We start from the raw sequence: 22,234 nt of genomic DNA on the forward strand, positions 1-22,234 counted from the left end.
ACTAAACCTTCGYCTGGGATTTACTGTCTGCAACCTCGTGTTTTGTCTCATGTCTGTGAATTGCTTTTATTAATATTATGCCTTTTTGGTTTGGCTTGCAATTACTTAGAAGAGTGCTTTCTAAAATCCGCGTGTGATGACAACGAATCGTGAGTACTGAATAGCTATGGCCACTACTACAGATAAACACAAAATTGTTGGATGCCTAAACCTGAGCAAGACGAGCGGTGCTGTTGCCAYGGGTAGGTCCAAGGCAGAGGCGGAGGAGCGGCGGCGTGGTCCTGCGCAGGACGTGCCAGCAGCGCCGCCGGGGTGCCCGTGCCACCCGCTCTCCCCGCAGCGGTCTGGGCTGGCCTGGAGCGGGCAATTGCACATATGAATAACTGCATATAATTATATAATTTCTCCATGTGGTCCAGCCACCTCCGCTGATAACAGCCTGCTCCCCAAAGCCCCAGGCAGGCTGGCGCTGGGCACCTTTGGAAGCGGGTTGCTGGTACCCGCGCTGGAAATGGATGTAGGAGCCAGATTTCAGCCAAAATCCATTTCAGGTGCTCGAGTGGGACAAGCTGCCCTGTAAACTGTCAGACTCATAAAACAGTCAGAAGTAATTGCCACCTGATGCTTTCTCCACATGATTTAGGTCTGTTCATGAAGTGCTTTTTCAACTGTAAATGCACAAATTGATCGATGTCTTGGGGCTAAAAACAATGAACTAATTACAGTAGAAATGAATTCACTTGTTGCAGCACCAGTGTTTGATTGGCTCTGTACGTTAGCTTAATGTCACAAAATTATCCCCCGGGCAAGCAGAAGATCATAACAGTCCGATCGAATAAATTAGAAGCAACATCGCGGAGGCTGGTGGGCACGTCGGGGCAGCCTGCACGTGGTTAACCTGAGACTGAACCATGGCAGATACTGAACCCACCTGAGTCCAAGTGCCTCGCTGTTCAACCATCAGCGGCTTCAACAGCCACATCGATATCCGCATTACTACCAATCTTTGCTTCATCTTTCCTCTATTTTTAAAGAGACCAAGTGTCTGATCTGGAATCTCTCTGGATCTCTCTTTTGCAATGGACTCTGCTCAAGAAAAGAGGGGTCACCCACCCTCAGGGTGAAGCGACTCAAAAAGAGTTTAAGCAAAATATTAATTCACTTGGCTGCTTTGTTCTTTGCACTAAGTTTTCTGACTCTTTTTTTTTCTTTTTTTTCCTACTTTTACCAGCTTCTGCTCTCATAGCCCTGCAAGTGTTCGTCCATACTGTTATTTACTATCATGAGAAGAGAAAAAAGTAAAGGAAGCAATTTTCTCTTACTAATACCTTTCCCCTATCACCGACTTAAGCCTTCACTCCTTTTTGAAGATTACAGGCCAAATTGTCAATTGACATAGGATGGAAATCTCCATTCACTTAGAGAAGCTGCAGCACTTCACACTGGCTGAAAATATGCCTGAGCAATTTCATAGCTAATCGAGCAAAAAGCAGAGGTTCCAGCAAGTGAGAGACGGCAGGCCCTACAGACCCACATTTTTGTGCGTCCTTTAATAAACTGTCGGTTACCAGCTCACAGATTTCAACTTCTGCTCCTCATATATTGTAAAAAACTATCGACAGTTGGTGGGGGGTTTTCTCCATTGGACACATTTGACAAGGCCGGGGCGTGCTGACCAGCACACACCAGTCTGGTGCACTGGTGTGCTGCCTGGCTCAYGTTCAGACCCCGGTGCATCAGCCCCACTGTGGTGGCAGCATTTGAAGTGTTGGTGATATCAGACAGTGACAGAATTAATAGCTGCTCATGGCAAGAAAGTCTCTGTGCTCCCAAAGCGAGACTGAAAGGTGCCCAAACTCCTACACAAAGCAACCTGATATCTCACTTAGGCTTTGCCCAAGAGAGAGAACAGCAACGCCTTGCTCAGCGGCACGAGATGTTGTGGCTGCTCGCTCCCCAGAGCAGGGATGACTCCACAGGAGTGTCTGTCCCTCACCGGGGACATACTTGCAGGCTCTGGGCAAAAGAGGTTGGTGCAGCAGCACTGCCAAAGCCACCAGCCGTAGCTTCTTCTGCCTTGTGTGTAACGAACGACGCTGGCTTAGCAATCTGAAATCTGTTGTACATTTGCTGGCACATTTAAACGCATGAATATGAAACTGGAGTCCCTGAAGTATCAGCAGGAGCCACACAGGCCCTGGCAGTAAGGTCTGACCATGGTTAGTTCTGCTGATGGTGAAGGAGGAGACAGCTCAGCCCCCTTCTCACACCCCAGGCTGACTGGGCACAGTCAACTCTGCAACTCTGCATAATAATTAATAATTAGATATTAACCTTTTTACTTATAAACTGATTATATTTTTTCTGAACTGTGTTGACAGACAATTAATGTCTAACTTTCCTATGCCTTTCTTTCAAAGCCATACATTAAGATTTGTCTTTGATGAGTAGCTTTTGACAGAAGTAATACAGTTTTGATGGAAGAACAGTACCCAGGATGTGTGGATATCAAAGTTGTAAGGAAATAAAAAGAGCAAAGATCCAAAGAAACAAAAGAGGGATTTTTTGATGCATATTTCTTTCATTTATGATGTAACAGCTGCTGGAAGAAAATGTTAGTTAGCAAAATGTTGAGCTGTTTACCTGACTACGGTCAGTGGAAGCAACTGACACTGTCCAAGTGCACACACAATGTCAATTTGAATTTAAGGAAAGAATTTAACTTTGCTAACAGCATCATGTCAACAGCCATTTCTTCTTTCTGATCAAACTATAGGTCTGAAAAAAAGCGAGAAAAAGAAAAAAAAATCAAAAGGAAGGCTGAATCCTTTCATAGATCTGAAATGCTTAATGGACAAAGCTCTTCCTGGYAAGACCCACAGCTCTGGTTCCCTGTCTGAACCCATTTTCTCTGCAGCACCTTTATCTGTTTTTTCTTTCCAAGGACCGTGCCGGATGGGTCGCCCAGCTTTTAATGATCAGCTCTCAACCTCCGGCAGCATTTGGCTGCCAGCTGTTCTCTGGAGCTTTATTATTTGAGTCAGTTTTAAGCATTATGTTAGCTCCAGAAAAGTGTCCTACGGATTTGTACTTTGAATAGATTTCTAAGGTAAGTATTTGTCACGCTTCTATCTAAGCAAGTCTCCAGTTTTATCATGGTCCTCAAGATACATGGCAAGCTGCTCACATCATTAATTTTGAGGTTCCACTATACTTTGCTGAATAACTGGAGCTTTTCTGTCCCAGATGTGGTGCTCCCAACCACACCACTGCTGTTCTGGCAGACTGTTTAGAGATGCCACCGGGCGAGTAGGGACCTGCACTGAGAGCTGGATAGCTACGACCTGACATGCTGTGCACCGCTTGGCAAGTCACTTCACAGTCATGCCTCAGTCTTCTGCTTGTTAAAAGGCAATAACAATAGGCCCTAATTAGGAAAGGTTTAGTGATGCTATGTTCATTAGGGTTTGTTAAGTACTTATACACTTTTTCAGGGGATTTTCTAGCAAGCGTACAGTATATTCTCTTTCCCAATTTCATAAACCAAATAAACAAAACAAAGACACACTCTGCTCATTACAGCTGGCTTGTAATCAGTTACCTATTCAATAATTTAGAAAACAAAACAGTACCATACATATAACAGAGGATTTGATCTTGTTTAAATACATACCCACCCATGAGCACACAGAAGAGTTAAGTTCATAGTGACAGCTTTAGCCTAGCAGAGGAGACACAAAGGAAGGGAATAAGAAAAGCACAAGTTTCTTCCCCCTTCTGCTGTTGGCCCTTTGAACAGGAAACAACATGTTAGTGGCATGTGACACTTCAACAACCATAAAGGTCACCAGGAGCTCTGAGGGCTCCTCAGTCTAACCCAGAGCAGAATCTGGAGTGGGGAACTTCATATCTTCCTCTTCCTCTTGCTAATGCCATTGAGATCAAGTGCATAATGTTGTTGGTATCTTTACAGCATAGCTGTACCCAGACCTGATCACTGTGAGGACATCATGTTTATCACTAGCCTTTGGGTCCAGCAAAAAGCAGATGCGATTCTGCTGTGGTTCACACGTTACCAAAGAATGGCACGTGCTGTCCTTAATTGCCTCATCTGCAGAACCCCWGTGAAAACAGGGGGGCAGAACAGGTACAAAGGCAGGAAAAGTGTAGCCTACACACTTCCGTACTCACCGAGATGCGTGAGTCACATCAGCCTCTTATAGAAGCAAGTTGAGTTTCCATGGCTGGCAGCTAGAAATAAATGTCTTTAACTGATGAATTAAACAAAAACGTGCAACAGTTATTTGGAACAAATGTGGAACTGCATCGTTGCCTTACAAAACACACTCTGATACTCAAAGGGCATTGAGCAATAACTCCAGTTGGCATTTGCCAGGAAACAAGAATTCGGAGTTTGTCTTCATTTCGTAGTACCAACAAATCAAACCATTTTAACATTGCTGACAGGAAACTACTGAAGACCGATGACTCACCACCAGTAGCTCAGCGGTCAAGCTGTTTGTCTGGGACGCAGGAGGCTATTGAAGTTTCTCCTGAATTGAGAGCTTTGACTTTCAGCCCAGAGAAGGGCCGCACCCACCGGCTCCTGACTCAGCCTGCTCACCAGAAGTCAGCTTCATGCATGCAGCGTTCATTGGGCTGGAGACAGACATACCCATCATCTGAGAGAAGAAAGTCCTCAAGATCAACAGAAATGAAGCAGCTATTTACCTTGACTAGTTCCTGGACATTTTGTTTTTTCTGAAACTTCTGCAAATTTGCTTCTGTATGTAACATCAGGACATAATCCCTCTGTAATATAGTTCCATTTTCCAGGTTTCTGTAATAAGCTACCTGTTTCCAGGACACAGAAAGATTGCAAATGGCCAGGTTACACACTCCCAGGTGACATTCAGATTGAATGGCCATTTATTATCAACAACACTTTTAATCTGATCTTGATGTAAAACAGAACAGCCAGATTTACAGACTGGAACATAACATAAGCATCGTGCTTTGGAGGCTTGAAATAATTAGGCAGATATGAATGCCTAGCATATATTAGTAAAAGTGGAAGCACAGAGTCTTCCTCTTGCAATTTACCAGGTCAAATTTCAGCTTTCCATAGAAAGACAAAGTTCCTTTACTTCATTCTCCTGAGTAACAGTCAATAAGTCTATTATTAGCCAGCCAAGTGGAAAGCAGACAAATTGGGCTAAGAAACATTGACATTCTTGCTTCAAAATAAGAGAACTGCCAATTTAACTCCATTGAAATATTGATGCTTGCAAAAAACCCGCATATTTATTCTGTCTCATTTTGTGAAAATGTAATTACTGTGAGATGATAATACCAGGCTGAACAGGGGAGAGCAGGCAGACGTTTTGTACTGACTGACATCGCAATCGTAAAAACATTACCAAGTGGCTAGGAGTCAGGCATTCAAGCTGCCCTGGGAGAGAAAATTAAGTGCTGTTGTGCAGTCACTGTAGCTTTTGCCTTCATCTAATACCTTAATCTTCTTTTCTGAAGTCCAGCTCCTAATTTTTAATTATGCCTCCATTTTTGCCCTTATTTTCTCTTCCCCACTGTCTACAATGTTTGCAAAAGAGGCTCTTCATTGGGAGTTTTCTGAATTACAGTTTCAGCTTTCTTGACCCAGCATGGTAATGGTGAGGATGAAGAGTGATGGCTGCGGCAGCTCACCACCCAGGATCACTATCATGCTGAGGGAAACAACCGTCAGACCTCAGTTAAGCTTAAGGCCCAGTTAAGCTATGCCTTAAGACTCAAATTATAGCCCTTTTTTTTCCTTTACAAATAAAAGGTGCTTCTCCATGTGTAAAACATACCAGGTTTCTCACACTTGCTTCTTTACATGGCTCTGTAAGGTGCCTCCCCTCCAGGAGCCAATATCCTCCCGTGTTTTCCAGATTACTAGCCCCGTCCCTAGCTCTGTTTTTCAGCCCTGCTGCAGCCTATCTGGCAGCAATTTGAAAATGGAGGATTCACCAGATCTTTCCTAGTGTCCAGTGACAATGTCACGTGGGGCATGGGGATAGTGGCTTCCTTCACAAATGAATCCGAAATAACAAAAAGCAGCCTGAACACCAAAGCTGCTGCGTATACACATTCGYGTCTGCTTGACCATGTACTCTGCATAAATCTTGCTTCTGATGCACATCACCAACAAGCAGAGGATGAACTAGCCACAACTGGGCCAAATCCTGACTGCCCTTTCTGAGGGAAAGTTCCTATTTCAGTGACTTCCTAAGGGGTCTACACAAAGACAGACAATATCTGCTCCTCAGCAAAGGGGTCTTGGACAGAGACTGCATTGTCCAAGAGACCATAATGCATCAGACCACCATGGTGGAAGTGCAGATACATGCGCTAACATGGCGATTACCTTCATATCTTGGGTCTGCTCTGTGTCTGTAGCGACTGTCTCAGCTTCTATGAACAGCAAAGTTCCTTCCTGGACTTCTCACCACCACCTCACAGCCTGCCAGCGGTGCCTCTGCTGTTCACGTACCAGCCTCCAATGTGCCCAGCATCAGCTCCTCAAGTGACATTAGCTGGTGCKGTTTGAGTATTTCGCAGCTTCAAGATTTCCACAATATAGATATGAAGTGCTCACAGTAATTCTAGCTCCAATTCTAGGTTTAATTCTAATGTTATTTTGGAGTAGGCTTACTTAGAGATTGAAGTCTGATGCTAACTCATAAGTAAATGCTCATTCCAGTCAATTCACAATGCCTACCCCACTACCACTTTTTACATGAATAATAATAAAAAGTCAAATAAACAARCAAACCCACACAAGTAGTTCTCTGAGGAGAACAAATGAAGGTGGGTTTGCTATGGATGAGCACCATGGTAAATGGAGCTGCAGTTGAAGTTTTCCCTGTTTGGAGCAATACTGGAGGTCTAAGATGACGGGAGACCACATTRCAGCTTTTTCATCAGAGCACTTGAAACATCTTTCTTCTCAACAAACTCATAAAAGAAAAATRATGTGAGTCTTCAATGCTTCATTTGGCTGGRTAAGTGGGAGAGAAAGAAAAGAGGGGGAAAAAACYCAAACCAAAAAGGCCCATGAGAACAGAGCCATGTTTTCTTAGTAAATGAGACTAAAACATGTTAATACATTTGCTGTATGTCATGAGAAAAGATCATAGAATCATAGAATCAGTAAAGTTGGACGAGACCTCTGGAGATCATCTAGACCAACCTCCCTGCTCAAGCAGAGTCACCTAGAGCATGTTAGACAGGGCTGCATCCAGGTGGGCCTTGAATGTCTCCAGAGAAGGAGATCTCCAAGAGCCATCACTGACCCTCCAACTATGCAGGTAGAGCAAAAAAGTGGGAATGGTTTTTCACTGCCCTGCCAGAGCTTGCCTGCTTGAGTGTTCTGGTTTAAAACAGGTGGATTTCTGCGCAGAGTCACTGCTCATATTCAAAACCAGACATTACCACTTTGTGCTTTGTCTTGTGGAAACAGAGAGAGACTGTTTCTCAGCAGCAAGGCTGTCTGGTCTGTTTGTAAAAATAGCTTGTGCAGTTATAAACAGAATATTAACAGGCACTGAAAGAGAGCAGCTGAACTCGCAGCACAGCCCCCATTTCAGCAGGCAGGGACATCACTCGTTCCCACGACTGCCCCGTTCAGGATCATGGCACAGACTCACTCTTTCACACAGGTTGAGCCCACCACAACTTTCACCAGCCATAACACAGCAGCAGGAGGAGGGAGAGCCTGCAGCGTGCTGCCTGGCCTTCCCCAAGCAGTGGGGAGCACACATGAGCTGGTTCCCAGGCAGCACCAGTGCAGCAACCTAACCAGGAGTGCGAATCCAGCGGTGCATCTGTACCTGCCACTGTTGGGCTCCCCGAGGCCGGTCAAGCAGGTTTCACCTTGCGGATATTGGTGTCAGGCATAGCTCCCCTGTGCAAGGTGTAGTTAGTGGGTTACTGAACCATCTGCACTGATCCTCCTGTGTAAACAGAAAGCCTGTCTGCATGTTGCATGRGCTGGATGTAAGGAGAGAAGTTTGCCAGGTACCTACAATAACCATCATGAGCTATAGACCGCAGCACGGAGCATCTCATTCGGCTCAGACCATGATCGAGCGCAGCAACCAAAACATCTACCAACACTAGCAGCCACTGTATACACCGACATTTAAACATGAACGAGCTCTCCTAGCCGGTATCAAATTCCAGTAAACAAAWGTGCCGTGTAACATGCACAGTGGCCTTGGTGCCCCACTGTGCTGCACCACGCTGGTACACCAGAGAAAGTCAGAGTGATGGCCTGCTGCAGCAGCGGAGAGACTCGGCCCCACGGAGCAGTTCCAGCCGGACAGTGCTGCTGACAGAAGTGGCTTCTGTGGCCCCTGCTGCCCTTGCATCTCTGGCCTGGCTGGGACCGTCGGGACTGGAGCAGCTCTCTGACCTGCACTCCTCGAGTGTCCTCTCTGTACAGATTTTAGAGAGCCAAGTATCTGTATTTTATGCTTCCTGTCTAGATAATGCATTGATTTGCAAAGCTTTCCAGTTAACATAATATTTCATGTGGCTGGTAAAAGCCCAGTGCTGAAGAGCAAGTCATTATCTGAAAGTCCTTCTATTTTCTCTGGAAGAGCTTGCTGAGGTGCAGAAGAGCACTGGAGGAAAAAAAGAGTCTTTGGTTACAATAGCGGGTGCAGAAATAGTTTCCAATGACATTTTTCCTTTAGAGAGACTAAGCAGAAATTGCCATACAGTTTAACAGTACTGCTCTTAACTTGCTCGCGGTTCCCATGGAAACTAGAAGTGGAGATGGGCTGAGAGGCAGCCGGGGAATCTGCTAGGCTTTACCATTAGCATGAGCTAAGCAGCCAGCACAGCACTAACAAGGAGAGCATCTTCTTCAGAATTTAATTATACTTATTAAATTTTTTCACATGGGATTTATGACCTCTTCAGGCTGCACAAAATTCCTTTTTTTGAGTTATATTAATGGTGGAGAACCAATACGTAGACTACCTATTTTTAGCTTGCAGAATATATAGCATATCTCCATCCCTCTATAGAGGAAATTAAGTATTTGATGACAAATTCACCAATTAAGAGGGAGCAACTCAGCTGACTTCAATGGAGTTTCACTGACTTATTGCTGCTAATTCCATTAAGCAGGTTTTTTATGATATTTATATAGACATACTTCTGCCTCCCTCACTTACTTGGAATATATAAGTAGGCTCAAAAAGCCAGGGGATCGTTTCTGTGAAAAATACTACAGGCTTACTTTCTCAAGCCTGGCAAGTTTATAAAGGCCACTGCCGTGTCAGCGGGTTAAAGAACACTGGTCTGTGGCTTCCTTTCAACAGGCTGCAGAGCACAAGGGAAGCGCAGATGAACTTTGGGCTAACAGCCTTTTTTGAGGAAAGGATTACAGCTATTGCTTTTTATGGTAGACCTTTCAAGTCGTAAGGCTGAGACAGTAGAACCTGGGAGTTATTTTTGCCTTAAAAGTAATTAACTTTGTTAATGAGCCCAGGCTGCCTGGTGGCAGCATGCAGGGTTTCCTCGGGGCTGCGGCTCCCGCGGGAGCTCCCTGCCCGCCRGCTGCTGCTGTGAGGGTTTCCCACRGCCCGGCGCTGCTGGAGAGTGCAGAAGCCTGCTCCGATCCGCCCCCCGACAGCACCAATAAACCTCAGCGGGTTTCCGCATCGTAGTGGAGCGCTGGGTTTTGCACCACAACACAGAGGTGCTCTCAGTTTAAAAGCCTCAGGCTCTCTTGGGTGGACGCTGCTTGGCGGCCTGGGAAGGGAAGCGCTCCCGCACCCAAGGTGCCGGCAGCACCGAAGCAAGCGCAGAGGGATGCCACAGTGCTCGCACAGGCTCTGCTCATCCCGCAACTGTCCTCAACTGCTCAGCGTCTCACTGAGYGGCTGCGGCATGCCGAAATAATGATTGCCAGGGAATGACCTCCTTGAGCCACATGTGCTAAACAAACCCCGCAATGTGCGCAAGCCTGCGGAGGGACGGCAGGCGTGCTGCTCACCCCTGCTTCAGTTGAGCATTCAAAGGCACTTTTAATGTCAGGGAAGGTAGCACAGGTACTGCAGAGAATCCGTCACTCGACCAAGTTACTCACAGACATGAATTTTCAGATGTGAGCATGAGGAGCTCCAGTACAACGTGCAGGGACTGTGCATGCCCCAGGGTCCCTCCCGTGCAGCAGGGTGAGCCATTACTCTTCTCCTGTTGCAAAAAAGGGGGGAAAACAAATAAATAAATTGAGTAGTTAATGTTGGCATAAGGCAAGTTGAACTCACTGCATTTGTGTATATTTGCTGTGTATATATTGCATATATAATATTTACATATGCTTATAACAAACATACTTGAGGTAGGGTTTGCCTTACTTTACTTCGTGTCAGATAGTGAAGTTCCAGCTCTTTTTACAGCTTAAGTAAAAGACACGAAGAAGAAGGCAAAAGAAGGTGGTTTCACTCAGCCAGGAGAGAGAAAGGGAGGAGGAGAGCCTGTCCTGCAGCGCTGCCGGGGATGTGCGCACAGCCGGGCGCAGTGTTGCGGGCTCTTGCCACCGCATGCTCGTGGGCATGCAAATGGCTTTCAACAGCTCTAGAGTTACTCATTTGACTTGTTTCTGGCACCAACATAAGGAAGGTTAATATCTTGAACGCATGCACTGCTAATTTCTAAATTTTAGCATAGAAATTGGAAGCCAATTCCTATGCTGCCAGTGCAAAATAGATGTTTTCTGTAGTTCCATAGATAGCCCTTCAGATGTTTTCCTGTAACACTCCACATTGCCTTGTATCTATGCAACTTTCCAGTTAATTCTGTTAATTCATGTTAATTAACCCTGCTAATTCTGCTGTATTATCAAAAGTCTGATCTACTGAAATCTTTGAATATAGCTGGGGTTTTTTTTCTAGTAAACTCCAAAACAGAATAAAAGGATCTTTCATTAATCTACACTAAGATTTAACAATTTCATTACATGGAAAACAAATTAAGTGGGTTTCATTTTGAAATCAATGAGAATATATGAGGCTACAGTATAAGCCATTACTTATTCATAAAAACTATATTGAAACATGTTAAAATGACCAAAACCAAAGCAAATACAATAAATATCTCATCATGTCCTTGTCTGTTTTCACCTCACATGGACAAGATTTCAGGGGTAAAACCAGCAAAACCTTTAAAATCCGTTTCTCTAGCTAGCAATCAGGCAGCCTGTAGACAAGAGGTATAACTCGAGTTCCCCTGGCATACCATGGATGTTCAGCTTAGTTTAACCTGCATCGGATTTTCCTCTCTGAGGGCAAGAGGACCGACGCAGACCTCTGGCCAGGCTGCCGACAGTGCCAGCCACCTCTGTGGTCCAGGCTCACAGCCTGTGCTCCTGCCGGTCACGACCCAGCTGCTCACGTTTACTGCCACCTGCCTACACCCACCGTAAAGCTGCCCTCGCTTGGCCCTGCTCCGACCATCCGTGAGGGCTGGAGTGCCTGATGCCATATGAGAAAGTTTGTCTCCACTGCAGATACGCTTTTTCTCCGGAACCTTAAAGGAACTGTTGCTTTAAAACAAAAGAATTGGGGCTCTCTCCTTAATTTAATATGTTTCACAGTTGGATACTGTCAGTGTGTAGTTATCATCGCATCAGCCTCTCAGGTTACCTTCTGACAAGCCTTCCTCGCCTGCCTAACAAACACCCTGCTCTAATTAAACAGATTATCATGTTTGAGTAGCAAAACTTTTCATGTTTTCTTCCTCAGCAAGTAATAAAATACCCTCACAGTTTATCAAAGTGAGTTTAGAGGAGACTAGCAGCAACTCTGGAGCTCAGAGCTAGATGGGAATGCGGCATCAAAGCTGCTCGTGTCACCAGAAGAGTCTGAATTACCGAAGCGCTGAGTCCTCCGTAAGAGGAGCATTTTCAGCTAACCTGCCAGCTGCAAGTGTTTCTCACTTCTGCCATGAAATCTCTCCCTACAACGAGATAAGGAGAGAATGAGAGCTGAATAATAAGTACATGGAGAAGTCTATTTAAGTTTTTAAAGAAATAGCTTACTGTTTCACATGACGGGAAAAACAAAGCTGTCTATTACCAGTTATAAACCAATTACAGAAGAAATAGAGCCACTAATTTCAGGTCACACAAAAAAATAATCTCAGCTTTTCTAGCTGTAGTCAGCTAACACAATAAAGGCTTATTAGGATGAATGAGCTTAATTTTTTGCTGTTCTATAACAGCAATTCAAACAACCGAATGTAGATAGTGGAGTCTGAAGGTCAAGCAGGGAATACATATATTTTGTTCTGCGGTTGTCTATGGGCATTTGTAAGAATCCAGTAAAGAGCCCCACAAGCTACAAATGTTTATGAGAAGAGCTTGGGCAATGCCCGACAGCTGCTGCCCTCCAGGCATTGCAACATAAATAGCAGAATTCAGAGCAATTATTGATAGTGGCAAGCAAACGTGTCTTTGGTCTCCCCTTAAATACAGAAGCAACCTGGCAACTTCTAAGAGCCAAAGAGGATGCCACTGGGGAGGCTCCCAATAACAGAAACCTCATCTGCTGTTAACACAAGACTGAATTTGGGGCAATTAAAAGACCTGGCCGATTTATCTCTAAAGCTGGTATCCTTCAAACGAAAAATTATATCAAAGAAATTCCACTGTTATTAATAACTTTTTTAGAATACTAAAACAGAAACCGTGGAAACGTGCTGTTACCACAGAAACTAAGGAGCCATYGAGAAGCATTTAGGGTAGGGATTCTCCTGAACATGGAAATTCAACCTCAGGTGCTTTTGCTGGGAGACCCAGGATGAACATTTGGCTTCAAAGCAAGTTACCTTTAAATGCTATGTTAATAAGCAACACTGCAGCTGAAAAGCCACCGAATGTCTGGGACTGATGATGGGAATTTGCGCTGCAGTGCCTGGTGCAGGGGTTGGGAGGTCCCTCGGTGAATTGGGCACTGCRGATGTGTGGCTGCTGCCAGGGTGAGGGCCTGGCTGGCATCACCTTYGCCAGTGGCCCTCACTCCTGGTCCCGGGGAGCTCATGACTGGGAGAAGGTTTTGTGKCACGTGCAGGGCTTCAGGCCAGCACTCAGCCTTGAACTTGCTGTCCAGCTCCCTCCTCCACTCTTACAGCTGTGGTTTCGAGTCTAAGCAGCCAGTTGTTCAGATGTATGACACAAAGCATCATAAAAAGTTCTTAAATTTCTTCAGTGACACTGTATTTTTTTCTTTTGGGGTTTCTTTTTCTTCATACAGCTGAATAATTCACTATCTGTGTGTTTGATTCAAGTTGCTCAGAGTCCCTTCTGGGGCCTGCAAATACTCGGGACAGAATGACAATGGGCAATTTTCAGCTAGGATGTTCAAGGAGTAAATGAATATGTGCATCAAATAACAGCACAGATTATCATCTGCTTCTGAGGACAAATATCTTACTATTTTGTCTTGTAATGGTTTAGGTATTTTGTGCCTCACATTCATTTCTATAAGTGTATATAAAACACACGAAAACCAAAAGCAGCAATCCATGCAYGTGGAGCTGGATAGGAGGAAATCTGCAATTCTAATGCAACATATTACAGCTTTCTCATCTAACAAACTGTATCTGAATAACATTGCAGGTGCAATACCTAAAGWTAATGAAGGGTTTGGAGAAATTACCTGCATTTGCTGAGAAGGAGTTCTTCCTGGAAAGCCGGAGCACATGAATCTCTGTGTTAAAGGCAGTTTGTATATTATAAGCTCTGCATCAGATACTGCTGTGGTTCACCAAAGCAATCACTCAACTTCAAGAGCTGAAAGGCAAAAAAAAAAAAAAAGAAAAAGAAAAAGAAAAAGAAAAAGAAAAAAGAAAAGAAAGAAAAAAAAACATATTATGCAAGTTCTTGGTTGTTTTAAGCTGTCACCTGAGCTTGGTTTAACTTGATTTTGAAAAACAAATTCTGCTAACATCTGGGATCTCAGGAGAAAAGGTGAATCAGAATCAACTTGTTGCCAGTTTGTGGCCAGCTAGCATACAAAGATAACCAGTTCAGTGCAAGAATACATGTGATGTAAACAGCTTTTGGAAGCCATAGGCACATGCTCAGTTCTTTGGAGTTGGCCTTCTTGGACCCACAGGCATTGAGCTTGTTGCTTTATAAGAAATAACATCAATATTTGTATTACTTTTCTGCTGGATAGCTGTAACAAACTGAGACTACAGAGCTAAAAAAATTTGAAAGGTTGCATGTTTAATGTCCCGTGACATCAACAAGTTCAGCACTGCACTTGTCTGAAACAAAGTCCTTACTGGCAAGGGCTGAATGTGCATTTAACCACCTAAATGTGACCTGAGACCATTAYGCAAATAGAAACCAGTCCATTCAGTTAATGGGAAGGAAACAAAGCCTTCTCAAGAGAAGCTCATTGTTTAAGGGAAGACTTATTTTAATGACTGTAGTATTAATAAAAAAATGTTTTACCACAATACCATTTAAAGCTCCACAGAGGTATCCTTTCGTATTTGCAGAAACAAGTAGGGAGTATCTTTTGCCTGTTATTACTGGTGTTAGGGTAAGCGTGCTCTGCCACGCTGGCTGCTGTACGAGGTTGCTGGCCTTCGGGGAAGGAGCYGAGACGAACGTGTAGGTGCAGCAGGCTGCAGGTCGGCAGCCGAGTGAGGCAGGCATGGACGCGGCCAGGCCCTCGCCCTGCGCTCCCTTCCCAGTGCTCTCCAGTGAAATATTAATAGCCATTTCAGCGGATATACATGAGTGCAGAACCATTAGAAAGGACAGGAGAATTAGGCCTTGGGCATTAATTTATTCTGGAAATGCAGTTCTTAAGTGATGCAGCCTACTAATATATGGAAATATACCACACGTTAATTAGTAGCAATACTGCTAATCACTTCAACTGGGAATTTAATTTTATACAGAGCAGAGACAATCTCATTTTTAATACTTAGCTCTGGCCACACTTTTTACTGTCCTTGGTTTGTAAACGGTCATCATGTCCGCTATTCCCAGACTGCACATAACGAGCGATGGTAAGAACTGATGTGCTGGTCTGCAGCCACCGTTGAGACCGGGTGCTCTCCGAGACCTGCCGAAGCAGTCGCGATACTGCAGTGTGAGCGCAGCGGAAGGAAATGCAGAGCCAGTACCAGGCTGCTTGTATCCATCTGTACTCTCTATTTCCAAATGATACTACTCAGCAASTTTACGCTGAAGGGAGCAGTATAAAATATTGATTTCCATTCACAGATCTTTCAGGTGCCTAGAACTTATTATATTTTTTTCCTCTTTTCTAATTACATACAAAAAGACAATGGAAAATTAATTCACAAAAATAATAATTGAAGTGCCTCAGAATTAGAGTGAGCAGCAATTACCTTTCGTGAGCGTAAGTATCTCTGCTAACCCCACTGATGGCTCAAAGCAACTGCTCTCAGATGAGTCCTGGGAGGCACCGCGCAGCTCACTCCATGCCTTCCCCGCCTGCGGGCGCCACGGGCCGTGGCAAGCATCACCAGAGACCTGTCATGAAGTAACACTTAATATGTATGAAAATATGTAACAAAGTATTGATCAGATAACTCATTAAAACATTAGCCGAATCTACACGACAAGTGAAAACCAGCGTACCATCTGCTGCTGCAGGGTGCAAGCAATGGCTGATGACATAGCGCTGGTCGTTCTCATTTTGGAGAGTGCCAGGTCGTGTTGCATGGTCGAAAGGAATTTCAACTTCTAAAGCCGTCATCTGAGAGACTCCTCTTGTTTCTAGGCTCACATACTCTTCCACTGCCATTTAAGTGGTTTCTGGTAGCGCCGCGAAGGCCCCGCTCGTGCCCGAGAGCAGGGCACACGGCGGCACCTGCGGGCTCGGTGCCGACTGCCGCGCAGCGAGCCAGGCTTGCTCCTGTCCTTGGCAAAAGGTACCAGGCCAGGAGCTGCCCCGGCAGTTCATCCTGCTGGCAGCACTGCTTGGTTCAGGCTGGCAATGTAATTACACAAATCAGAGTTTCATCAGGGCACTGGAATGAGAATGACATTTTTAGATACAGGTATAGATTTTTGTAATAGGGCCTGCTCAGGTTAACCGAAACATCAGATCCCAGACACCCTTATCATTACAGTGATTACACACACGTTAATCTCTGACGCTTTGGTTTTTTGCACTACCAAACTGAAAAAATTGTTCTGCAGTCCACAAGGAAAATAACTCTATCAGCGCAAAGCAGCCACGAAGTCCTTTCCTTCCCCCTTCGCAAAGGTGCCAGGTTTCCTCCGAAGCTCCGGGGAAGATGGGCTCGACCGATGTCAGGAAACATGGCGAAGCATCAGTACATCAGTATTTGCCGGCGTCCAGGAGCTTGACTGATAYTCCCAGATGTAGAGGTCCACATTTTCAGCACATACTGGCGCAGGAGGTTTGGCACTTCACACAGACGAAGGGGATTTGATTTCTCACCTGCRCGCTGTACCACGGGAGGCCAATTTTCTTAACAGGGTCTGTCAGGCTGGTGCGATGTGTCAGGTTAATGCACTGGAGCGAGGTTCGTGCCTCCCCTCCTGCGGGAAGCTTGAACCTCTCGCTTTCGGGCTGAGTTACGGAAATGCTGCCAACAGCGCGTCCGGCCGCCGCAGCGACGTGAGAACGGCAGTCCTCGTCAGCCCTGGAGCGAGAGCAGGTTGCCACTGAGAGGACGCCAAGCGAAGGTATCGCCTGAGGTGAGGAATAAGTGGGAAGGCTATGAGGGATTCTGTATACCCGAATATTTTTTCTAATTTAAGAGAAGAGAGGTCATTCTCTGATCACTTTGTTTCAATGTCTTGAAAGCCTTGGGTGGGAGCATGAATCCCTTCCTCTTGTTCACAGATTTTATAGGTGTTACACCCAGGGAGGAATAAATAGTTACTCAAGGTGGCTCCAACTAATTCGGACAGATAAACGTGTGGGCCAGTTTCCTAGCTTTGTTCATGCTGGGAAGCATCTTCCTCCAYGGACAGACTCGCTGATACCATTGGGACCACAGGCACAAAGATCCTGAGGTCTGGAGGAAAGGGGTGACTCCCTGGGAGGTGAGTCTCAGAGACCTCTTCCACAGGCGCCTTCACAAGGCTGCAACGCCATGGAAGAGCTGGAAGGACGTATTGCTACACGTGCCCAGAATCGATAYGAAGCACACAGGAACGTGTAGCAATTTCTAAAATTTGGACTCATATTCCACACAAAGTTGTGTCTCTTTATTTAATAGCAGTGAAAAATCTTCTGATGCATCCCTCAATAATGGAAATGAGCATCCTGCATTAGTTTACCGTACATGATGACTTGCCTTTCCAAAGCGTATTTCTTGTTGAGATAGACCATAAATAAAACCATTGAACTTGCAGAACAGAGAGACCATTACACATTAGAAGCACGTTGTTTGTTTTGTGGGATCTTGGTGCGGGATCTGGAATCTCACTCATATTCAATAAAGGTGCTCAAAATTATTGTGCACTAATAACAAGCCTACAAAAATGCCACTGTTGTTCCCCTGCTGCTTGTGCCTACCTGGACAAAGAGTTTCCCAATGAACGCAAAAACCTTTGACTAAAGGACAGTAAAAGCAAAAACAACTCACATTTTTATAATGYATTTCACATCACTATGTCTCAGAATGCCTCACAAAGCATTTAATTGCATATTAGGAGCGGGAAAAGTTCAGCATAGTGCTGTTTGCCAACAATTACTGATTCCGCCGCTGCACGCCGAGCAGCCTTGCTCAGCCGCWGCAGGTAATTTACAGAAGTAGCGGTCGCAGCGCTAGCTCGCGGAAATACTGAAATGTATTTAGTTTTTGATTCTTCAAAACAGACGTGGCAAGATCTGTGCTGCTTTCCTGGCAAACAGGTCAGAAGGGAAACTGTCACTCACACAGGCCATTTAATAAAGAAAAGAAAACCCGTAATAGGATTGCATTCTACGGCTTCAAATTTTAAGGCAAGTTCTTGCTCAGTGATTTTTGTTCATTAGCAGGAAAAGAAAGAGCAGGGTAAGGACAGTGACAGAGCTCACTGTACCTACAGCTGCATGCGAATCCAGCTCCGAGTCTCACCTCTTCCATGTTGAGAGCGGGGTTTTGAGCAGGAATCTCGCCCATCGCACGCAGGCGCCCCGGCCGTCGGCTCCCCGACCTTACCCACGTCAGCTTCGAGGCGCCAATTCTCTCATTGAGAAAGACGAGGGGATAAATGCTGCTAAGCTGGGTGGCGATGATGGAAGAAAGCATCCAGGGACCCATGTAACTTTGAACATGAATTGTTTAAGTAAACGGCTCTGCTCCGGGCTTCAAGTTGAGCCCGTGCAAAGGGTTTCTTTCCCAGAGCAGCACCACAGCGTTAGCCCTTCCGGAGCACAGGGGATTTCTCTCTCCCAAAAGGGTCCTAGATTAGATGTCTTCTTCCCACCGATGGGACTAAGCTATGCTCCCAGAAACATAAAAAATTGTCTTTAACTTTTGCTTGTCATAGATACTTTGGTGAAAGGAGGACCTTTTCCTGTTTCACTTAATATAAATGTAACTACTAGTGGCTAAAAAGAAGAAAAGCAGTTCAGAAGCTAATAGCAGAAAACACAAAAACTATGGCTTATAAGGCCCTGAGCAACGCTAATTCAATTAAAAAGGAGGACTCCAGTCCTTAGTCTTGCAGGGAAGAGAGAGGACAAACAGATCTGATCTAAATTTATGGAACAAAAATATTCCTACATACTGATACCTCAATTCATCATGCCCATAAATAAAAATATTCTGGCCTGACCTGGTGCAAAAGATCACCGAGGCTCTCCTGACCATGCAATTCACTGCAGTATTTCTCAGTTTCTGAAAAATGGTGGGATGCCAGGATCAAATGCTTTCTATTAAAATAATGACTTCTTTACTAGAAGGATGTCATCTCCATGATTATTTAAGCATATATCAGGAAGAATTTATTTAATGGAAAGCTAATGATACTCAAATGCCAGTAAAACATGCAAAAGTGTGTGTTGCTTTGCAGGATCTACAAGCAGCCCTCTGGGATGCATTTCGTTTTGCAGCAGCATATGCTCTACTGTGTTATATTTTATTAACAAAATCAACCAAGTCAAACTCATTTAAAAGCATTATTCAAAATAAGCATGTTGGGAAGGCTCTGTACAGAACAGCTTTTCTAATTAAAGCAGTGTCACAGAAAGCCTCGTTGTTCACACACTGGCTGCAGCTGGGTATTTGGGCTAGCAAAACTTCCCTCAAACTTTGAAATATTTTTTGAGTCAAACAACAGCTAGCTTTCCATTTCTTCAAGTAGTTACAGTCTCTTGCCTTGCATACTGGGACAAACCTGAATAGAACTTGCTAACTTTGCAAAAACAAGCAATAACCATTTGGAAAAAACCCTGAAAAATCCGTTACAGTCCAAAATTCCCTGGGAGTGGCGGTGAGGGGCAGCGGGGAGCAGGCACGGCCAGCGGCCACGAACGCCGGCAGCCAAACCTCCCTCAGACAAAACTGCTTCTGGTCCTGCCACGGACGGATCCCCCGGGCGACTCCTGTCCTGCGCCTGCGCCGGGCGCCGCTGGCCGCCGCACTCAGCCCAGGCTCCCATCTCCACCTGGCAGCTGGGCGTTTATCTCTTGTGCTTGGATTTATCTACCAGACAACGAAACGAATTCTTCCCAACACCTTTCTGTTTTAATAGCATTTTTACAGCACTTTCCCTAATCATGACTAAATAGATAATACAAAACATTGTCAAAAACCTTGGTTTTGTTTTGCTTACTGAGTTTTCTGATGGGATTTGGCAGGAAAAATTGGAGGAAAAGGTTCCATCTGACCCTTGTGAAACAACAACGTGAACGTTTTGTTTCTCCTAAGAGCTGCTAGCCCGTCTGCGCGCTGTGGCTCCTCCCTGCGCACGCAGCACTGCCGCTCTGGCAGTACCTCACCGCACCCATGGCACGTATCGTCCTAACCATACTTCGTGTGTAGTTAAATTTACCAAAAAGCCACGGAATGCAGGAAAACTAACAGGCCATGTGCTTTGGAGGGTGTGTGTTTCGTTACGAAATCACTTCTCCAACTGGCACACGCAGAAAGGCAAAGGGAGACGCCCCAGCGCTGCTCCCCTGCGGCGGTGGCTGGCGGCTCTGCAGGCTGCCGTGCCGGCAGAGCACAGGACCCGCGCCGGACCCGCGCTCCGGCTCAGTTCAGTCCYCTCGTTAGGATTCTGGGTTCTGTTAGTAAATCTTTTATTTAAAATCCAGCTGGGAATACTTATCAGCTCTTATGTGCCRGATGTAAAGGATGTTTGTCATAGCTGCCTTTAATTTCTCCATCTGTATATGGGCCAGAAMCTCCATAACGCAGTTTCATAAGCAGATTACATGCCAGTTTTGGGGAGGGACAGGTTCAAAATTTAGATCATTGCTTCATATACAAATGGCTGAACTGAAGAAGAAGGCTCCTGCAATAAGGACACATATGGAGTTAAGAGAGTTTGAATTCCACTTATAGCTCCAACAAAGACCAATATAGATCATGAGCAGATCATACCACCTCTCTGTAATTGGTTTCTCTTCACTATAAAATGGAGATGAAAGTGCGTCCTCGTCTGATCAATGTTTTACAAAGGCAGATGCGTGCTTTACTTTGACATGCTCAGATATTACAATGTTTAGGTTTAAAAGCAGATTGTGACTACACTGTGTTTGTAAGCATGATGCTGCTTTCCATAGGAATTCAGGCATTCAGTTTGTGTGTGTATAAGTGCACGCGCGCGCGCGCACACACACACACACCACAAACATATATACACATACATATACATATATATACACACACACACACAAATGAGAGACTGATTTTTATATACTTGATAAAAGTAAATTACAAACTGTGTCACTGAAATCCAGCCTGTGCCAGTTCCCTGTATGAATCATCTCGTGTGAAGACAAAAGCAACGCCGAGCACCGCTGGTAAGCTGGCAAACGCCGTCAGCTCCAGGGACCCACGTCCCCTGGATGGCTGGGAAGCACCTACGGCATGCAGGACACAAACTGTGTCTGCAAAATGCCAGCTCTAAACAAAGTGTTTCGCTGAAATTCCTAAGAACAGTCTCGTATTAGGATTCTACTAGGACTGCTGATGTCTTCTTGGATATTCTGACTGCATGAATGTTTTATAAAATTGGATCTATACGCAACACAAGGCTATAGGTAAAAAATATAAACTAAAGGTCAGTTCAAAATCTCAGAAAATTTCCTTATTGTGCAGACCCCTCAGTTCTGTTAAAACAATAACACTGGCCTCTCTCCAAGTGGATATTTACATCTCAAATTCATTTTCATTTGTATTTTCAGTGTCTGTGACTAAGCTAAAACAATATGACCATTTGCTCATATTGAAGCAACTTAGATGAGATAGTCTGCAAGACTAAGGTGGTATGAGCACTCCCAAGCCTCATCTACAGCACCGGCAAACTGTCAGCAATACTGAAAGAAAAGCTAAGACAAACATTAGCTGTTGCTTCTACTGTTGAGATTCTGCAAAAAAGACTTTCCCATCCCAAACCATCTGTAGAATACGGGTGATTTCCCAAAACTTCTGTTACAGCAGGTTGAATTTTTCTTGTCAAAATTGGCACATACTATGCTAATTAAATTTGAAGAGTTCATTAGGTAAATGKTAATTGCAATAACATGCATTAAATGATGATGTATAAAACCTGCTTTCAAGAAAATCACTTATTCCCTTTCAAGATAACTTTCAAGAAGGTTAAAAGAGGTGTCAAAATTAAGAGAAAACATTTCTGAAATACTAGATTTTTATGAACTCCTACTTAATACATTACAGTTTTCTTCTCTAATTTGTGTGTTTTACTTCTGTGCTATCTTTGATCGATAGGTTACTCTCTTTGCTCCTGAGAGCTGATCTCTGAAACGTATTTGTCATAATCATTGATTTTTGTACAGAGGGATTTGGGTATGTAGTGACTGGACTTCATCAACATTTACCAGTAAGTAGTACCAGTTATCTCCCATCTTGCCTACAGTCAGCAGAAGGCAGTAGAAGGAATGGTAACAACCGGCAAAAGTTGACTTCTTAATACTGCTTAAAATATACCCTTCCTTCCTGCAGCACTGTCATTGTACTGACACTAGCGTGCTTCTTT

This window comes from Rhea americana, unplaced genomic scaffold (genome assembly GCF_003343005.1).
Source record: "Rhea americana isolate MKP2758 unplaced genomic scaffold, rheAme1 scaffold_239, whole genome shotgun sequence".
Classification (NCBI taxonomy): domain Eukaryota; kingdom Metazoa; phylum Chordata; class Aves; order Rheiformes; family Rheidae; genus Rhea; species Rhea americana.